The sequence below is a fragment of the Triticum dicoccoides genome, chromosome 6B (assembly GCF_002162155.2).
Source record: "Triticum dicoccoides isolate Atlit2015 ecotype Zavitan chromosome 6B, WEW_v2.0, whole genome shotgun sequence".
Classification (NCBI taxonomy): domain Eukaryota; kingdom Viridiplantae; phylum Streptophyta; class Magnoliopsida; order Poales; family Poaceae; genus Triticum; species Triticum dicoccoides.
In genome coordinates this window covers 702,080,862-702,101,038 of record NC_041391.1, presented here as the reverse complement: position 1 = coordinate 702,101,038, position 20,177 = coordinate 702,080,862, and positions in this window count along the sequence as shown.

Here is a 20,177-nt window from a genome sequence, read left to right as displayed (position 1 = left end):
GTGTTGAACAGAAGGTTGCTTTGTAGTATGTGAAGGAAACATTACCCTAGAGGCAATAATAAAGTTATTATTTATTTCCTTATTTCATGATAAATGTTTATTATTCATGCTAGAATTGTATTAACCGGAAACATAATACATGTGTGAATACATAGACAAACATAGTGTCACTAGTATGCCTCTACTTGACTAGCTCGTTAACCAAAGATGGTTAAGTTTCCTAACCATAGACATGAGTTGTCATTTGATTAACGGGATCACATCATTAGGAGAATGATGTGATTGACTTGACCCATTGCGTTAGCTTAGCACTTGATCGTTTAGTATGTTGCTATTGCTTTCTTCATGACTTATACATGTTCCTATGACTATGAGATTATGCAACTCCCGTTTACCGGAGGAACACTTTGTGTGCTACCAAATGTCACAACGTAACTGGGTGATTATAAAGGAGCTCTACAGGTGTCTCCGAAGGTACTTGTTGAGTTGGTGTATTTCGAGATTAGGATTTGTCAATCCGATTGTGGGAGAGGTATCTCTAGGCCCTCTCGGTAATGCACATCACTATAAGCCTTGCAAGCAATGTAGCTAATGAGTTAGTTACGGAATGATGCATTACATAACGAGTAAAGAGAGTTGCCGGTAACGAGATTGAACTAGGTATTGGGATACCGACGATCGAATCTCGGGCAAGTAACATACCGATGACAAAGGGAACAACGTATGTTGTTATGCGGTTTGACCGATAAAGATCTTCGTAGAATATGTAGGATCCAATATGAGCATCCAGGTTCCGCTATTGGTTATTGACCGGAGACGTGTCTCGGTCATGTCTACATAGTTCTCGAACCCGCAGGGTTCGCACGCTTAAAGTTTCAATGATGATTATATTATGAGTTTATGAGTTCTGATGTACCGAAGGTTGTTCGGAGTCCCGGATGTGATCAGGACATGACGAGGAATCTCGAAATGGCTGAGACATGAAGATTGATATATTGGAAGCCTATATTTGGATGTCGGAAGTGTTCCGGGTGAAATCGGGATTTTTCCGGAGTACCGAGGGGTTACCGGAACCCCCCGGGGGCTTAATGGGCCATAGTGGGCCTTAGTGGAGAAGAGGAGAGGAGGCCAGGGCAGGGCCGCGTGCCCCTCCCCGCTAGTCCTAATAGGACAAGGAGAGGGGGGCGGCGCCCCGCTTTCCTTCCTCTCTCTCCCTCCTCTTCCCCCTCTTCTCCTAATCCAACAAGGAAGGGAGGGAGTCCTACTCCCGGTGGGAGTAGGACTCCCCCTGGCGCGCCTCCTCCTGGACGGCCGCCCCCTCCCCCCTTGCTCCTTTATATACGGGGGCAGGGGGCACCTCTAAACACAACATTGATCATTGATCTCTTAGCCGTGTGCGGTGCCCCCCTCCACCATATTCCACCTCGGTAATATCGTAGCGATGCTTAGGCGAAGCCCTGCGTCGGTAGCATCATCAACACCATCATCACGCCGTCGTGCTGATGGAACTCTCCCGTAAAGCTCTGATTGATGGGAGTTCGTGGGACGTCATCGAGCTGAACGTGTGCTGAACTCGGAGGTGTCGTACGTTCGGTACTTGGATCGGTCAGATCGTGAAGACGTACGACTACATCAACTGCGTTGTGCTAATGCTTCCGCTTACGGTCTACGAGGGTACATGGACAACACTCTCCCCTCTCGTTGCTATGCAGCACCATGATCTTGCGTGTGCGTAGGAATTTTTTTGAAATTACTATGTTCCCCGACAGTGGCATCCGAGCCAGGTTTTATGCGTAGATGTTATATGCACGAGTAGAAGACAATTGAGTTGTGGGCGATACAAGTCATACTGCTTACCAGCATGTCATACTTTGGTTCGGCGGTATTGTTGGATGAAGCAGCCCGGATCGACATTACGCGTACACTTACACGAGACTGGTTCTACCGATGTGCTTTGCACACAGGTGGCTGGCGGGTGTCAGTTTGTCCAACTTTAGTTTAACCGAGTGTGGCTACACCCGGTCCTTGAGAAGGTTAAAACAACACTAACTTGACGAACTATCGTTGTGGTTTTGATGCGTAGGTAAGAACGGTTCTTGCTCAGCCCGTAGCAGCCACGTAAAACTTGCAATAACAAAGTAGAGGACGTCTAACTTGTTTTTGCAGGGCATGTTGTGATGTGATATGGTCAAGACGTGATGATATATAAGTTGTTGTATGAGATGATCATGTTTTGTTGAAGTTATCGACAACTGGTAGAAGCCTTATGGTTGTCTCTTAATTGCATAAGATGCAAGCGCCAAATAATTGCTTTACTTTATCTCTATGAGATAGCAATAGTTGCAAGAGCAATAATTGGTGAGAAAACATGTGACTACACATTGATATAGATCAAGATGATGGAGATCATGGTGTCGTGCCGGTGACGATAGAGATCATGACAGTACTTTGGAGATGGAGATCAAAGGCGCAAGATGATCATGACCATATCATGTCACATATTTTGATTGCATATGATGTTTATGTTTTATACATCTTATTTTGCTTAGTTCGACGGTAGCTTTATAAGATGATCTCTCACTAAATTTCAAGGTATAACTGTTCTCCCTGAGTATGCACCATTGCGAAAGTTCTTCGTGCTGAGACACCACATGATGATCGGGTGTGATAGGCTCTACGTTCAAATACAACGGGTGCAAAACAGTTGCACACGCGGAATACTCAGATTAAACTTGAAGAGCCTAGCATATACAGATATGGCCTCGGAACACTGGAGACCGAAAGGTCGAGCGTGAATCATATAGTAGATATGATCAACTTAGTGATGTTCACCATTGAAAACTACTCCATCTCACGTGATGATCGGACATGGTTTAGTTGATTTGGATCACGTGATCACTTAGATGATTAGAGGGATGTCTATCTAAGTGGGAGTTCTTAAGTAATATGATTAATTGAACTTTAATTTATCATGAACTTAGCCCTGATAGTATTTTGCAAATTATGTTGTAGATCAATAGCTCGCGTTGTTACTTCCCTATGTTTATTTTGATATGTTCCTAGAGAAAAACTATGTTGAAAGATGATAGTAGCAATGACACGGACTGGGTCCGTGATCTGAGGTTTATCCTCATTGCTGCACAGAAGAATTATGTCCTTGATGCACCTCTAGGTGACAGACCTATTGCTGGAGCAGATGCAGACATTATGAACGTTTGGCTAGCTCAATATGATGACTACTTGATAGTTTAGTGCACCATGCTTAACGGCTTAGAATCGGGACTTCAAAGATGTTTTGAACGTCATGGACCATATGAGATGTTCTAGGAGTTGAAGTTAATATTTCAAGCAAATACCCGAGTTGAGAGATATGAAGTCTCCAACAAGTTCTATAGCTAAAAGATGGAGGAGAATTGCTCAACTAGTGAGCATGTGCTCAGATTGTCTGGGTACTACAATCGCTTGAATCAAGTGGGAGTTAATCTTCCAGATAAGATAGTGATTGACAGAGTTCTCTAGTCACCATCACCAAGTTACTAGAACTTCGTGATGAACTATAGTATGCAAGGGATGACTAAAATAATTCCCGAGCTCTTCATGATGTTGAAATCGACGAAGGTAGAAATCAAGAAAGAGCATCAAGTGTTGATGATTGACAAGACCACTAGTTTCAAGAAAAGGGCAAAGGGAAATAAAGGGACTTCAAGTAGAATGGCAAGCAAGTTGTCACTCCCGCGAAGAAGCCCAAAGCCGGACCAAAGCCTGAAACTGAGTGCTTCTACTGCAAAGGAAATGATCACTGGAAGTGGAAATGCCCTGAATATTTGGTGGATAAGAAAGATGGCAAAGTGAACAAGGGTATATTTGATATACAGGTTATTGAAGTGTACCTTACTAGTGTTTATAGTAGCCCCTGGGTATTTGGTACTTGTTCGGTTGCTAAAAATTAGTAACTCGAAAAAGGAGTTACAGAATAAACAGAGACTAGTTGAGGGTGAAGTGATGATGTGTGTTGGAAGTAGTTCCAAGATTGATATGATCATCATCGTGCACTCCCTATACTTTCGGGATTAGTGTTAAACCTAAATAAATGTTATTTGGCATTTGCGTTGAGCATGAATATGATTTAATCATGTTTATTGCAATACGGTTATTCATTTGAAGTCACAGAATAAAATTGTTGTTCTGTTTACATGAATAAAACCTTCGATGGTCAAACACCCAATGAAAATAGTTTGTTGGATATCGATCGTAGTGATACACATATTCCTAATATTGATGCCAAAAGATGCAAAGTTGATAATGATAGTGCAACTTATTTGTGGCACTGCCGTTTTGGTCATATCGGTGTAAAGCGCATGAAGAAACTCCATAAAGATGGATTTTTGGAATCACTTGGTTATGAATCATTTGATGCTCGCGAACCGTGCCTTTTGGGCAAGATGACTAAAACTCCGTTCTCCAGAACAATGGAACGAGCTACTGACTTGTTGAAAATAATACATACCGATGTATGCGGTCCAATGAGTGTTGATGCTCGTGGCGGGTATCGTTATTTTCTGACCTTTATAGATGATTTGAGCAGATATGAGTATATCTACTTAATGAAGCACAAGTCTGAAACATTTGAAAAGTTCAAAGAATTTCAGAGTGAAGTGGAGAATCATCGTAACAAGAAAATAAAGTTTCTACAATCTGATCGTAGAGAAGAATATTTGAGTTACGAGTTTGGCCTTCATTTGAAACAATGTGAAATAGTTTCGCAACTCACGCCACCAGGAACACCACAATGTAATGGTGTGTCCGAACGTCGTAATCGTACTTTACTAGATATGGTGCGATCTATGATGTCTCTTACCGATTTACCACTATCGTTTTGGGGTTATGCATTAGAGACAGCTGCATTCACGTTAAAAAGGGCACCATTAAAATCTGTTGAGACGACGCCTTATGAACTATGGTTTGGCAAGAAGCCAAAGTTGTCGTTTCTTAAAGTTTGGGGCTGTGATGGTTATGTGAAAAAGTTTCACGTGATAAGCCCGAACCCAAATCGGAGAAGTGTGTCTTCATAGAATACCCAAAGGAAACTGTTGGGTACACCTTCTATCACAGATCTGAAGGCAAGATATTCATTGCTAAAATGGATCCTTTCTAGAGAAGGAGTTTCTCTCGAAAGAAGTGAGTGGGAGGAAAGTAGAGCTTGATAAGGTAATTGTACCTTCTCCCGAATTGGAAAGTAGTTTATCACATAATTCAGTTCTAGTGATTCCTACACCAATTAGTGAGGAAGCTAATGATAATGATCATGAAGCTTCAGTTCAAGTTACTACCAATGTTTGTAGATCTTCCAGATTAAGATCCGCACCAGTGTGGTTCGGTAATCCTGTTCTGGAAGTCATGTTACTAGACCATGATGAACCTACGAACTATGAGGAAGCAATGATGAGCCCAGATTCCACGAAATGGCTTGAAGGCCATGAAATTCTGAGATGGGATCCATATATGTGAACAAAGTGTGGACTTTGGTGGACTTGCCCGATGATCGGCAAGCCATAGAAAATAAATGGATCTTCAAGAGGAAGACAAACGTTGATAGTAGTGTTACTATCTACAAAGCTCGACTTGTCGCAAAAAGGTTTTCCGACAAGTTCAGGTGTTGAATACGATGAGATTTTCTCACTCGTATCGATGCTTAAGTCTGTCTGAATCATGTTAGCAATTACCGCATTTTATGAAATTTGGCAAATAGATGTCAAAACTACATTCTTTAATGAATTTCTTAAAGAAGAACTGTATATGATGCAGCCAGAAGGTTTTGTCAATTCGAAAGGTGCTAACAAAATGTGCAAGCTCCAACGATCCATCTATGGACTGGTGCAAGCATCTCTGAGTTGGAATATACGCTTTGATGAGTTGATCAAAGCATATGGTTTTATATGGACTTGCGGTGAAGCCTGTATTTACAAGTAAGTGAGTGGGAGCACTACAACCTTTCTGATAAATATATGTGAGTGACATATTGTTGATCAGAAATGATGTAGAATTTTTCTGGAAAGCATAAAGGAGTGTTTAAAAGGATATCTTCAAAGAAATACCTTAGTAAAGCTACTTACATATTAAGCATCAAGATCTATTGAGATAGATCGAGACGCTTGATAAGATTTTCAATGAGTACATACCTTGACAAGATTTTGAAATAGTTCAAAATGTAAAAGTCAAAGAAAGAGTTCTTGCTTGTGTTGCAAAGGTGTGAAATTGAGTAAGACTCAAATCCTGACCACGACAGAAAAGAAAGAGAATGAAAGTCATTCCCTATGCCTCAGTCATAGGTTCTAAAAAGTATGCCATGCTATGGACCATACCTATTGTATACCCTGCCCTGAGTTTGGCAAATGAGTACAATAGTGATCTAGGAGTAGATCACTGGACATTGGTCAAGAATATCCTTAGTGAGGACTAAGGAAATGTTTCTCGATTATTGTCGTGGAAATATCACGTCAGATGTCCTAGCAGAAGGACTTAGTCGTGGAGCCATTGCAACGAGATTAGCCTGAAGGGGTTCAACCGGACAAGGGACACGAGAGTTTTATACTAGTTCGGCCCCTTACGATGAAGGTAAAGCCTACGTCTAGTTGTGATGGGATTATTGGGGTTTCGATGACCAGGGAGCAAATACGCTTTGCCTAGGTCTCGAGTTGTTGGTTCTTGTCCCTGAACCATCTCCGGGTCGTCCCTTTATATACACAGGGTGACACCCGGCCGGTTTACAGAGTCCCGAGGCCGGCTCATACAAGTGTCTAGCTCGGTCTCTCCCTTTCCCTAACTTACAATACTAGTTATACAACCATGGCGGTTCACCACTATGGGCCCTAATCCGCCTCTGGGCTCCGGGGATCTAAGCCTTATCAGTAAAGCGCCATCTTCTTTGTCTTCATGGGCTTCAGTATAGTTGAGCGTGAACCGGCCCCTCCTGGGCGGTTTACACTCAGTAGTTATATCCTCAACATTAGGCCCCAGATTGATTTGAACCTGTTCATGTCACTCTTAATACTTAGAAAAGTTCCGCGACCATCTTCTAATGATTCTTCGTAAACCGCCATGTTGTCTTGTCCCTGTAAACTTTGATGAACCGCCGTGACGTCATCTTCTGACACTGCAGTAAATTGTCATGATGTCATCTCTGCATAAAAAGATTTATGAAGATTCCCTTCACTTAATTAATTCCCGAAGATCGAGGCGACAACTGCGCCCTCTTTTGCCGCTTCAGGACCCTCGATTTTTGCGCCTGCCGTTTTATCCTCTTGCCTTTATAAATAGGACCAGGGGTCCTTCCATTTCCCCCCTTGCCTCTTCTCTTCTTCTTCTTCCTCGCGACTCTGAAGAGCCCTAGCATCGCCGCCGCCGTCGACCCAGCACCAACTAGGCCGCTGCATCAACCTATTTGTTCCAGAGATCTACGACACTCCTCCATCGTTGGGTGGCCCTGGTAAATATTCCCTTCCTTTACTTATTAAATCTGCATTAGGGTTTCGAAATTTCTTCAGTGTTCATCGGTGTTCATCAGCGCTTATCTGCCTTTCCTTTAGCATCTTACTGAATCTAGCTCGGCCTGATAGTTTCCTTTTGCGGCTGGATCCGTAGTTGTAATCTGCCGTACTACAACATCTTGCTGTTCCTGGGTAAATCCTCATCTGAACCTTCTCTGTTCCGCTTAACGCCATTGTAGGGCTCAGAAAAATTTCTTTACCGAACCATGGTAGATCCAAAATTATATCACCATCTTGTGAAACTTCTTTCTGCAACACTTTGTAGATTTTAGATCTGCTTCTTCCGTTAAAGGCGGTTTAACCTTTAGTAGTTGATAATCCACTAGATACCATTAGCCCTTACTTAAACCGCCATTTGACTTGAGTAGTAGTTTCCGGTTTACCTTTACATATATGCCCTGATTAAATTCCCCGGTTTAACACCGGTTAGTGCACATCAACCTTGAATCGTAAATCGGCCTTCACATTTCTTTTACAGTTCTTTTCCCAAAATGACCAAGCAATTCGCCGCTTGCAACTGGGTTCCTTCCCGGATTATGGAAACGCAACTTAATGGATATGTTCTGACTGGCGCTTTGGCCAAGAAAGAAGTTGTTCATTGGCGGGTTCCTGGCCCTGAGTGCCATCCTGAACCTCAAGATGGAGAAGTAGTGGTAATTATGCAGCATCTAGACCGGGGATTCAGCCCTCCCGGATCAAAGTTTTTTCGGGATGTGCTTGCTAGCTTCCAACTCCATCCACAAGATATTGGACCGAATTCTGTGTCTAATATCTGCAATTTCCAAGTCTTCTGCGAAGTTTATCTTCAAGAAGAACCGTCTGTTGAGCTCTTTAGGGACTTCTTCCACTTAAACCGCTGAACTGAATTCTCCGACGGTCCCAACACCGAATTCGACGGAGTGTCGATTCAGAAAAGGAAAGAAGTTGATTTTACTCACGCCAAACATCACAACCACCCCAACATGGTTTTACTGTCAGAATACTGCTCCTGCTGAAGAAAACCCTTTGCCGGGTTACTGTGCTCATCGGCTCAGCAATGGCCATCCACTGCCTCAATGGCTCACTGTCAAGGAATGACAGACTTACACACCTCAACTTGCCAAGCTCCGAGCCTTCCTAGCAAACGGCTTAACCGGCGTTGACCTCGTTCGTTGCTGGGTTTCATGGGGCATCTTGCCCTTAAGCCGCCGCTCCAAGTTGATGCATGAGTATACCGGAAATATCAAGGACCCTCAACGGCACCATGAGATAGAAATAACTGACGATGAAGTTACTGAGGCCGTCAAGAAGATGCCGGATGAACCACTCGCTGAATGCAGCAGAACTGGGCTGCGTCCCTTCAACACCACCGACAAACCGCCAGCGGAAAAAATTTCATCCTTCCGCCTTTCTGATCCGTCTCCGCTTTAACATTGTTCTGATAATCCTCTGTCTAATTTTTACAGGCCAAAGATTCCTTCTGGAAGAGGAAAGCTCAAGATAAACCGGTGAGGGCTCCTCGTGCCAAAAGAAAAGTCACAAAGAAACCAGCCAAGAAGAAAACCGTCGAGTCCTCTGATCCGCCCGAAGATATCGAAGAATCGGAACAAGAGGTAGAACTTGACTCCCTTGGCTTATTTTTCATACACCTTATTGACAACAACTATTACCAGGATGATGCGGAAGCCAGTTGTGCCGACCATGTAGAGGTAATCTCCCTTTCCTCCGATTCAGATCATGTGCCGGTTCAAAATCTTCGCCGTGCAGTTCGGAAAGTAAAATACTCTCACCCTCTTGCTCATTTGGATCCACGATTTTCTTTGAAGACACAACAACATGAAGGTCGTCGCACAACCCGGCACAATGGCCAGCAAGTCACTTCCTCCAGTTTACCAGACACTCCAAACCGAAAATGTCACCCAGAGGTTTCTTACTCTTTTAATAAACCTTATCCCTTGGCAGGTTGCTTCCGATACCCACTTAATTCGTCTGATTTGAATTATCAGATGACTTCCAATTCTTCATCTGGCGACTCATCAACCACTCAACTGCCTCCCCTCAAGACCGTTGCTGGGTAAGTATACTGCCCTTCAGCTTTTTTCCTTCATGCGTCAGTTTACCATATTAACCTTTGTTTGATATTGTAGTGCCAAAGCCCGACTGAGCAAGAAAGAAAAAACCTGTACCCCCCAGATGAAGTTGAACCGGAGAGGACCCCAGAAGGCGCTGGTAGAGACACTGATACTGTCATGGATGATTCTGCCCCACAAGGTCCAAACACTGATGTTGATCCATCGGAAGCTGATCCGGCTACTCATGTTGATCCATCGAGCCCACATGCTACTCCTCCAAGTCCAGCTGCTGATCCACTGAGCCCAGCCAGGGATATTGTCAATCCGCCGAGCCCGTCAAAAGGTGGCGATGATGATTTTATTGTCACCGGTACTGCTCACACCGTCCCAGGCAATCCGGTTGCCTTAGCAAAGCATACTACCAAGGAAGAATTTGTTGCTATGGGCAAGGGGAAAGAGAAGACAAATTTATCCAGCTATGTTAACCTTACTGCCCAGGAGCTTCATTCCAGATTCCTAAACTGCCTATACACAAGCCGAGATTATGAGGCCGGTTTGGTGAACATGATGAAGGAGCGCTATAAGGTAATCGTCCAAACACTTTAATCTTTCTTGTTCTGTATATCCACTTCATTGTAGGCCCCAAGGGTTGGTTTGTCTCTTGAAGGTAAACCGGGACTTTTTGGGATAGAGAACACTTCAGCTGAGTAGCCCCCAAGGGCCGGTTTATCTTATCAAGATGAACCAGGACTTTATGTTCCATACTGCATTTTGTCTTGCCTTTTTATTTTCTGATCAAATACACATTAGCCCCCAAGTGCCAAGATTAATACTTGTATTAAGCCTTGGGACTTTAAATAATCAGTAGGAAAGAAGCAATTCGCATTAGCCCCCAAGTGCCAAGTGTATAACTGGTTATATGCTTGGGACTTTGTGAAAAATATTAACATCTTCATCATCTGACTGTTGCAGGCTGATATAAACAACAAAGATTCCCAAATTTCCGATCTTCAAGAGAATATCTAGTCCCAGCAAGCAGAAACCTCCAAGGCGAAAGATGAACTAAAAAGCGCTTTGACAGCCATGGAACAACTGAAAGACAGTTTCAAGACTAAATGTGCCAACTAGGAAATTGAAAAGGCTCCTTTGTTGAAGCGGGCTGAACGAAGCAGCTCTTAAACCGGTGGCAGAAGAGCTAACAGGTTTGAAACATCAAATAAATGCTATGACGTCTGCGATATTTGGTAAGTACCTTGTGTACAGATCTTGATTAACCATCTCTAAACTATCCGGTTTAACAACGAATTCTTAAACCGTTGCAGGTAGCCATGTTTCTCATCTGGGTTCTGACATGCGGATGAAACTGAAGGCAGCATATACGTTGATAGAGCAACTGTATACCGGTGCCCAATGAGTTATCTGCGCAGTCTCATACAACAAACCAGCACCAAGTTTGATCAAATATACATTAGCCAAATTGTCGATGACGCCAGCGTAGATAGAAGAAATGAAACGATCTGCTGCCAGGGCTGGCGCTATGTTAGCACTAACTCGGGCCAAAGCGTGGATAGCTGACCTGGATCCAGTGGATATCGCCAAGGGCTATCCGGATGAACAAGAAAATGGGTTAGAATTTGATAATGAAGCCCTCAAAGCCCTAACAAAAGAGATGCGTCCGCTGGCAAGCCAATTGGCGGAAGGGGCTAACTTGTCTGTTCATCGATCCTTCTATGATGAAAACAACCAACGGATTGACACTGCTGTGAAAGAAGTGCAAAATCTTATCCCGCCAATCCGTAAGCACACTTATGCCCCTGACATTGAACCGTCCAATCTTATAAGTGAAGAGGATGTCTTTCAAGCTTTAACCCGGATTGACTGGACCACCATTGACTTCCAGCCACTGGGTAGGGAGGAGGAGGTTGAAATGATGCCAGAAGATTCATCAACCTCACGTCAACCCGGCGATGAGTCTTAATCCAGCGACCGGGTTGATTTTCACAGATTGTGTTCTGTGTAAAGAACAATCACTTATTTTGGGCCTTAAAGCGCCTTGTAATAGGCTAGTTGGCATACTTTGATCTGCTGCCATTGTGCACTAATATATAACATTTTTTGATCCGCCATGATATTTGTAGTGCTGGCTTATATATCTTCATAATATTATGCAATCCTTGTGTCAGCATAAAAAAGATCTGTCCGGGCGGTTTACCGCCGGACGGGTCATAATGCCCAATACAAAACCTGGTAGATAACCAAGGCTGCAAAAATAGCAAAAATAGATCATACCTGTGATATGAAATTATGCTGCTGGTTTACCAACTTGATTGCAGTAAGGGTGAACACCCAACTCTTTTGTGTTCATAACTCCCACCATGCAGTGCTGGTGTGTATTAAGTCATACCGGGTTGTGATGAACACCGGATGATCATACTGGCGACATGTAGTCAAAGCCAGACCGGATTGAAAGATGTCGGTTCACCATTGATTATATGCCTAACAGATGAGAACTGTAAGCCACACCTGGTTAAGAAACACCGGGTTGAGATGAAGACATATAGTCTGGTCGGGTCGAGAGATGCCGATTTAGTTGAAAAGTTGATTAATAAAGATAAAACTTGTAAAAACAAAAGCAAATAAAACTTGTAGTCGAGGCTTTTCGAGGGCTGCCAGGCCCAAATTCGAGGCTTTTCGTGGGCTGCCAGGCCGCTGAGTTAAACCATTTGACAAAGCCTTTTAAGATGGGCCTCCAACTAACCAATCATCGTTTTAACTTTAACAAGTTCAGGGTCTCAATGAGAGTAACTTGTCAAACGTTCGGCGGGTCGTGCCAGGATTACCTAGATAGGAGTGGTTTACTTTATGAAGGCAGGTTAACCCGGGGTTTTAGGTGAATACACCAGGCTTCCAAGCCGTGGGTCGATACCCAGTTACAAGGGCCCTTTCAAACTCTTTGTTACTTTACACAAAGAGCCCCCAAGTAACTTTGTGAGCTATGCTCAATGGGTGCCTATGTTTGAGTTGTGCCTTTAGCAACAATACTCTCTTTGGCCCCTTGGGTGTGAACCTCCAAGCTGTATGATGGCATGATAGCCGGTTTAATAGACAAAACGGGTCATCGGTTTATAAGCAGAAGCCCCCTTGTAACCAAGAAATATTGGAAGAACAGTAGAGGCCCTGCTTGTAGCAAGGATGCCGGTTTATTATATTGAGCATAATATATACATTGTCAAAATATGTACATAGTGAGAGCCTATGGCTCAGGTGTAGTAAGGCCGTAAAAGAGCGATATTCCACGGCCGACGGGTCTCCTCCTCCGATTTGCTTGAGTCTTTGTGCTCGCGAACATTGATAAGGTAGTATGATGCGTTGTGCAGATTTTTGCTGACCACAAAGGGTCCTTCCCAAGGTGGGGATAACTTGTGCATATCAGTCTGATCCTAGATAAGCCGGAGCACTAAGTCGCCTTCTTGAAAGGTTCTTGTCCTAACCCGGCGGCTGTGATAACGCCACAGGTCTTGCTGATAAACTGCCGAACGAGCCAATGCCATGTCCCGTTTTCCATCTAATAGGTCCAGTGCTTCTTGACGTGCTTGCTCGTTGTCCGCTTCAACATAATTGGCAACCCGAGGCAAGTCATGACGAATATCACTGGGGAGTACCGCCTCTGCTCCATAAACCATGAAGAAAGGCGTATAACCTGTAGATCGGTTTGGGGGTGGTGTTGATGCTCCATAACATAGATGGTAGTTCTTCCACCCAACAACCCAGCGTCCGCTTCGAAGGGACCATAAGCCGGGGCTTTATACCCTTTAAAATTTGCTGATTAGCTCGCTCAGCTTGACCATTAGATTGGGGGTGAGCCATAGACGCCACATCAAGCCGGATGTGCTCTCGTTGACAGAAGTCCTCCATCTCGCCTTTAGAGAGGTTTGTGCCATTATCTGTGATAATGCTGTGTGGAAAACCGAAACGGAAGATCACTTTTTTGACGAACTGAGCCGCCGTGGCTGCGTCACACTTGCTTACTGGCTCCGCTTCAACCCACTTAGTAAACTTGTCAACCGCCACCAACAGGTGGGTCTTCTTATCTTTGGATCGCTTGAAAGGCCCTACCATGTTAAGCCCCCAGGTAGCAAATGGCCACGTGATAGGAATCATCCATAGCTCCTGAGCCGGAACATGAGCTCGTCGTGAGAATTTTTGACAGCCGTCGCACCGCGTACCAAGTCTTCAGCATCAGCGTGAGCCGTCAGCCAATAGAAACCATGACGAAATGCTTTAGCCACCAAAGATTTTGAACTGGCGTGATGACCACAGTCTCCTTCGTGGATCTCGCATAAAACCTCACGGCCTTCGTCAGGAGAAACACAATGCTGAAACACCCCTGAAACACTGCAATGATGTAACTCGCCATTGACAATTGTCATGGACTTGGATCGCCGGACTAACTGCCTGGCCAAAATTTCATCTTCTGGTAACTCGCCTCGGTTCAAATATGCCAAGTATGGAACCGTCCAATCCGTAATGATATGTAAAGCGGCCACCAACTATGCCTCCGGAACAGGAATGGCGAGGTCCTCCTCTGTAGGTAGCTAAACCGACGGGTTGTGCAAGACATCCAAAAAGGTATTTGGTGGCACCGGTTTACACTGAGATCCTAGCCGGCTTAAAGCGTCAGCTGCCTCATTTTTGCACCGATCAATGTGCTCCACTTGATATCCCTTAAAGTGACCAGCAACAATATGCACCTCTCGTCGGTAAGCCGCCATGAGTGGATCCTTGGAATCCCAAGTACCTGAAACTTGCTGGGCTACCAGGTCTGACTCTCCAAAGCATTGTACACGGCTTAAGTTCATCTCCTTAGCCACTCGAAGACCATGGAGTAAAGCTTCATACTCAGGTGCATTGTTAGTACAAGGTAACATTAAGCGAAGAACATAACAAATTTTATCACCTCGAGGGGAAGTAAGGACAACTCCAGCCCCTGAGCCCTCCAATTGTCTGGACCCATCAAAGTGAATAGTCCAGTATGTGCTGTCCGGTTTGTCCTCCGGTATCTGCAACTCTGTCCAATGATTGATGAAATCCACAAGGGCCTGGGATTTGATTGCTGTTCGAGGCATATACTTCAAACCATGTGGTCCAAGCTCAATAGCCCACTTAGCAACACGGCCAGTTGCTTCCCTGTTCTGGATTATATCCCCCAAAGGAACAGAACTGACCACTGTGATGGGATGACCTTGAAAGTACTCTTTAAGCTTCCGACTTGCCATAAAAACCCCATACACCAGCTTCTGCCAATGCGGATATCTTTGCTTTGACTCAATGAGCACTTCGCTGATATAATAAATTGGCCTTTGAACCGGGTATTCCTTCCCAGCCTCCTTGCGCTCTACCACAATGGTGACACTGACAGCCCGGGCATTAGAAGCCACATACAAAAGCAGTGGCTCCTTATTAACTAGAGCGTCAAGAACCGGCGGTTCAGCCAACTGCTTCTTCAAGTCTTCAAACGCCGCATCAGCAGCATCGCTCCAGACAAAACTGTCTGTCTTCTTCAACATCTGGTACAGAGGGATCGCCTTTTCTCCCAACCTGCTGATAAACCGGCTCAAAGCCACAATACGACCCGCCAAACGTTGAACATCATTGATACATGCTGGTTTAGCCAGAGATGTGATAGCCTTGATCTTTTTCGGATTAGCCTCAATGCCCCGATTGGACACCAAAAAACCCAGGAGCTTGCCAGCCGGCACACCAAAAATACACTTAGCCAGATTGAGCATCATTTTATAAACTCTCAGATTATCAAAGGTTTCTTGCAAATCAGATATGAGCGTCTTTGCCTTCCTGGACTTGACCACAATATCATCCACATAGGCATGAACGTTGCGCCCAATCCGAGTATAAAGACAATTCTGCACACAATGTTGATAAGTTGCCTGGGCACTCTTGAGCCCAAAGGGCATATATACATAACAGAAGGCTCCAAAGGGAGTGATGAAAGCTGTCTTCTCCTGCTCCTCAACTGCCATCTTGATCTGATGATAACCAGAATAAGCATCCAAGAAACTCAAATGCTCACAACCCGCCGTAGCATCAATGATTTGATCAATACGAGGGAGGGCAAAGGGATCAGCTGGGCAAGCCTTGTTCAGATCTGTGTAATCCACACACATATGCCATGTGCCATTTTTCTTAAGTACCAGCACCGAATTAGCCAACCACTCTGGGTGAAACACTTCCATGATAAACCCTGCTGCCAGTAGCCGGGCTACCTCTTCCCCAATGGCCTTACGCCGCTCCTCATTAAAGCGGTAGAGAAACTGTTTGACCAGTTTGAACTTCGGATCAATATTAAGAGTGTGCTCAGCGAGTACCCATGGTACACCTGGCATGTCAGAAGGTTTCCATGCAAAGATGTCCCGGTTCTCATGGATGAACTCGATGAGCGCGCTTTCCTATTTGGGATCCAAGTTGACGCTGATGCTGAACTGCTTGGATGAGTCGTCAGGAACAAAATCAACCAATTTAGTCTCATCAGCCGATTTAAACTTCAAAGCCGGATCATGTTCTGTAGTGGGCTTCTTTACAGAGGTCATGTCTGCCGGATCAACATTGTCCTTATAAAACTTCAACTCTTCTGTTGCACAAACCGATTCAGCAGAGGCCGCATCACCTTCCTCACACTCCAGAGCGATCTTACGGCTACCATGAACCATGATGGTTCCTTTGTGACCCAGCATCTTGAGCTGCAGATAAACATAACATGGCCTTGCCATGAATTTGGCATAAACCGGTTGTCCAAATAAAGCATGGTACGGACTTCTGATCTTGACCACTTCAAAGGTTAGCTTCTCGGACCTTGAATCATGATCATCTCCAAAAACCACCTCCAGAGCTATCTTACCAACTGGGTAAGCCGATTTACCAAGCACCATTCCGTGAAAAACGGTGTTTGACGGTCTAAGATTCTTATCTGTCAACCCCATACGCCGGAAGGTTTCATAGTACAAGATATTGATACTGCTCCCTCCGTCCATGAGTACCTTGGTGAACTTATAACCTCCCACCTGCGGTGCAACCACCAAAGCTAGGTGACCCGGATTGTCAACCCGGGGCGGATGATCCTCCCTGCTCCAGACAATAGGTTGCTCAGACCAACGTAGATAACGGGGCACTGCCGGTTCAACGGAATTTACTGCCCTCTTATGGAGTTTCTGATCGCGCTTGCACAAGCTAGAAGTGAAGACATGATACTGTCCACCGTTTAACTGCTTTGGGTTGCTCTGATAACCCGACTGCTGTTGATTCCCTTGATTACCTTGTTGATGGTTACCACCTTTGTTATTCTGATTGCCCTGATTATTCTGAAATCCTGAGTTTGAACCGCCACCACCGTAACCCAGCCCATGAAATCCTGGACCGGAACCACCAGATGGACCCTGATCGTACCGGAAAAGATCAGAGTTTTTGAATTCCCTCATGATGTGGCAATCCTTCCAAAGGTGTGTGGACGGAACCTCCTTTGTCCCATGCTTTGGGCAGGGCTGGTTTAACAGGCGTTCCAGATTCATTCCTCCACCGGCTGGGGTGGTTTACCCTTACGGCGCTGCATATTACCCTGCATACTGGTGTTAGCCACAAAATCGGAATTGTCCTCTTTATGGTTACCATTGTTTCCGTGGCCCGCCTGGTTATGCTGTCCCTTTGAACCGACATTCTTCTTTCCCTTCTCCTGCTTCTCTTCATAAGAATCAGGGTCCTTGGTATTATCAGAATCAACATACTTAACCAGAGCCGCCATGAGTGTTCCCATACCATTGCAGTGATGCTTGAGTCGTCCCAACTTCATTTTTAGTGACTTAAACTGGCAATTGCCCTCCAATGTCACAATTGCTGTATCCGGATTGATGCGGCCTGATGAATGCAAAATTTCTGAAACCCGGCGCACCCAATGGGTTGTTGATTCATTCTCTCCTTGGACACAAGCTGCCAGATCTACAATGGACATAGGTTGCTTGCATGTATCTTTGAAGTTTGCTATGAACTTGGCCTTCAACTCATCCCATGAATTGATCGAGTTAGCAGGCATGCTCTTCATCCAGGTACGAGCCGTTCCTTCTAGCATCATGGTGAAGTATTTTGCACACGCCGCTTCATCCACATCTAGCATCTCCATTGCCATCTCATAACTTTTGACCCACGCCTCGGGGGGCTGATCAACGGTATAGTTAGGCACCTTGTGTGGTCCTTTGAAATCTTTGGGCAACCACACATTACGGAGAGCCGGGATGAGCCACGGCACTCCCCAGGAGCTGAAGGCAAGCCCGGTCCCTCTTTCTACTGACGCCACTAGCTGAACTGGGACAGGTTGACGATGACCCGCATGTTGTGCTGCTAATGCGGCCTCCCTTCATGCTCTGCCATTATCCACCACATCTTGAGCATTCAAACCACCGTTCACCGGATTAGGCCCTCGAGGGGCATCACGACGCCGCACACTGCTTGACACGGCCGGTTCGTCTATGTGCCTGCTATAACTCTTGCTCGGACGAGGGGTTGAATGTATTCTGTCTTGGCTGTAGGAATAGGCCTGTTGCTGTACAACAACGGTTTGAAGAAGATCCCTGGCTCGCCGAGTCTCAGTTGCTGCTAATGAATCACCCTCCATCGGAATAGCTGATGCTGCCGCGATCATATTATCCAAAGGGCTAGAAAAGTGACTAGGTGGTGTTGCTACATATTGCGGCAGGTTGTCCGTCCGTCGAGGCGGGTCCATCGCCCGTGGCTGATCCGGAGCCGCCCCAGGTGCCTCGGTCCGGTTTACTCCTGCCGGACTGCTAGGCCCAGCTCCTGGTGTACTAAAGAGATTCAGACCCTCGTAAATTTGCGGCAGTCGAGACCGGTACTTCCTTCTCATAACTTCGTTTGACGCATTCTGATCCAACATAAGCCGGTAATTCTGTGCCTGGATCTGTTGCGATTGGGCATCTAAAGCGGCCCGCTCTTCATCCATCATGGCCTCCTCAACTGCCAAGTCCGATTTGGCCTGGGCTATATGATCCTTTAGCTTCACAACATCTGCATTATGCTGAACTTGAGTCTCCGGAGTAATTGCTGTAGTCAACAATGCCGTCAAGGCGTCCAGTAAACCGGCGAGAACTTGAGCCAGCCGGCGCGCTGGGCCTCCTGCCGCGGCCGCCGATCCGGAGACCATTGCTGCAGTAGATGAAGACTGCGTGGTGGGATGTGTACTGATACGTCCATTTTGCATCATGCTTTTATATCGATATTTATTGCATTATGGACTGTTATTTCACGTTATGTCACAATACTTATGGCTATTGTCTCTTATTTTACAAGGTTTACATGAAGAGGGAGAATGCCGGCAGCTGGAATTCTGGGCTGGAAAAGGAGCAAATATTGGAGACCTATTCTGTGCAACTCCAAAAGTCCTGAAACTCCACGAAATGTCTTAAAATAAATAAAGAAAAATCATCGCCAAAGATGAAGGCCAGGGGGCCCACACCCTGCTCACGAGGGTGGGGGGCGCGCCCCCCTACCTCGTGGGCCCCCTGGTCGCTCTCTAACGTCCATCTTCTCCTATATGAAGTCTCTCGACGAGAAAAAAAAATTATAAGCAACCTTTCGGGACGAGACTCCGCCGCCACGAGGCGGAACCTTGGCGGAACCAATCTAGGGCTCTGGCAGAGCTGTTCTGCCGGGGACACTTCCCTCCGGGAGGGGGAAATCATTGCCATCATCATCACCAACGCTCCTCTCATCGCGAGAGGGCAATCTCCATCAACATCTTCACCAGCACCATCTCATCTCCAAACCCTAGTTCATCTCTTGTATCCAATTCTTGTCTCCAAGTCCGGGATTGGTGCTAGTAGGTTGCTAGTAGTGTTGATTACTCCTTGTAGTTGATGCTAGTTGGTTTATTTGGTGGAAGATCATATGTTCAGATCCTTTATGCATATTATTACCCCTCTGATTATGAACATGAATATGCTTTGTGAGTAGTTACGTTTGTTCCTGAGGACACGGGAGAAGTCTTGCTATTAGTAGTCATGTGAATTTGGTATTGGTTCGATATTTTGATGAGATGTATGTTGTCTAGCCTCTAGTGGTGTTATGTGAATGTCAACTACATAACACTTCACCATTATTTGGGCCCAGAGGAAGGCATTGGGAAGTAATAAGTAGATGATGGGTTGCTAGAGTGACAGAAGCTTAAACCCTAGTTTATGCGTTGCTTCATAAGGGGCTGATTTGGATCCATATGTTTCATGCTATGGTTAGGTCTACCTTAATACTTTTGTTGTAGTTGCGGATGCTTGCAATAGAGGTTAATCATAAGTGGGATGTTTGTTCAAGTAAGAAAATCACCCAAGCACCGGTCCACCCACATATCAAATTATCAAAGTACCGAACGCAAATCATATGAGCGTGATGAAAACTAGCTTGACGATATTCCCATGTGTCCTCGGGAGCGCTTTTCCTATTATAAGAGTTTGTTCCGGCTTGTCCTTTGCTACAAAAAGGATTGGGCCACCTTGCTGCACCTTAT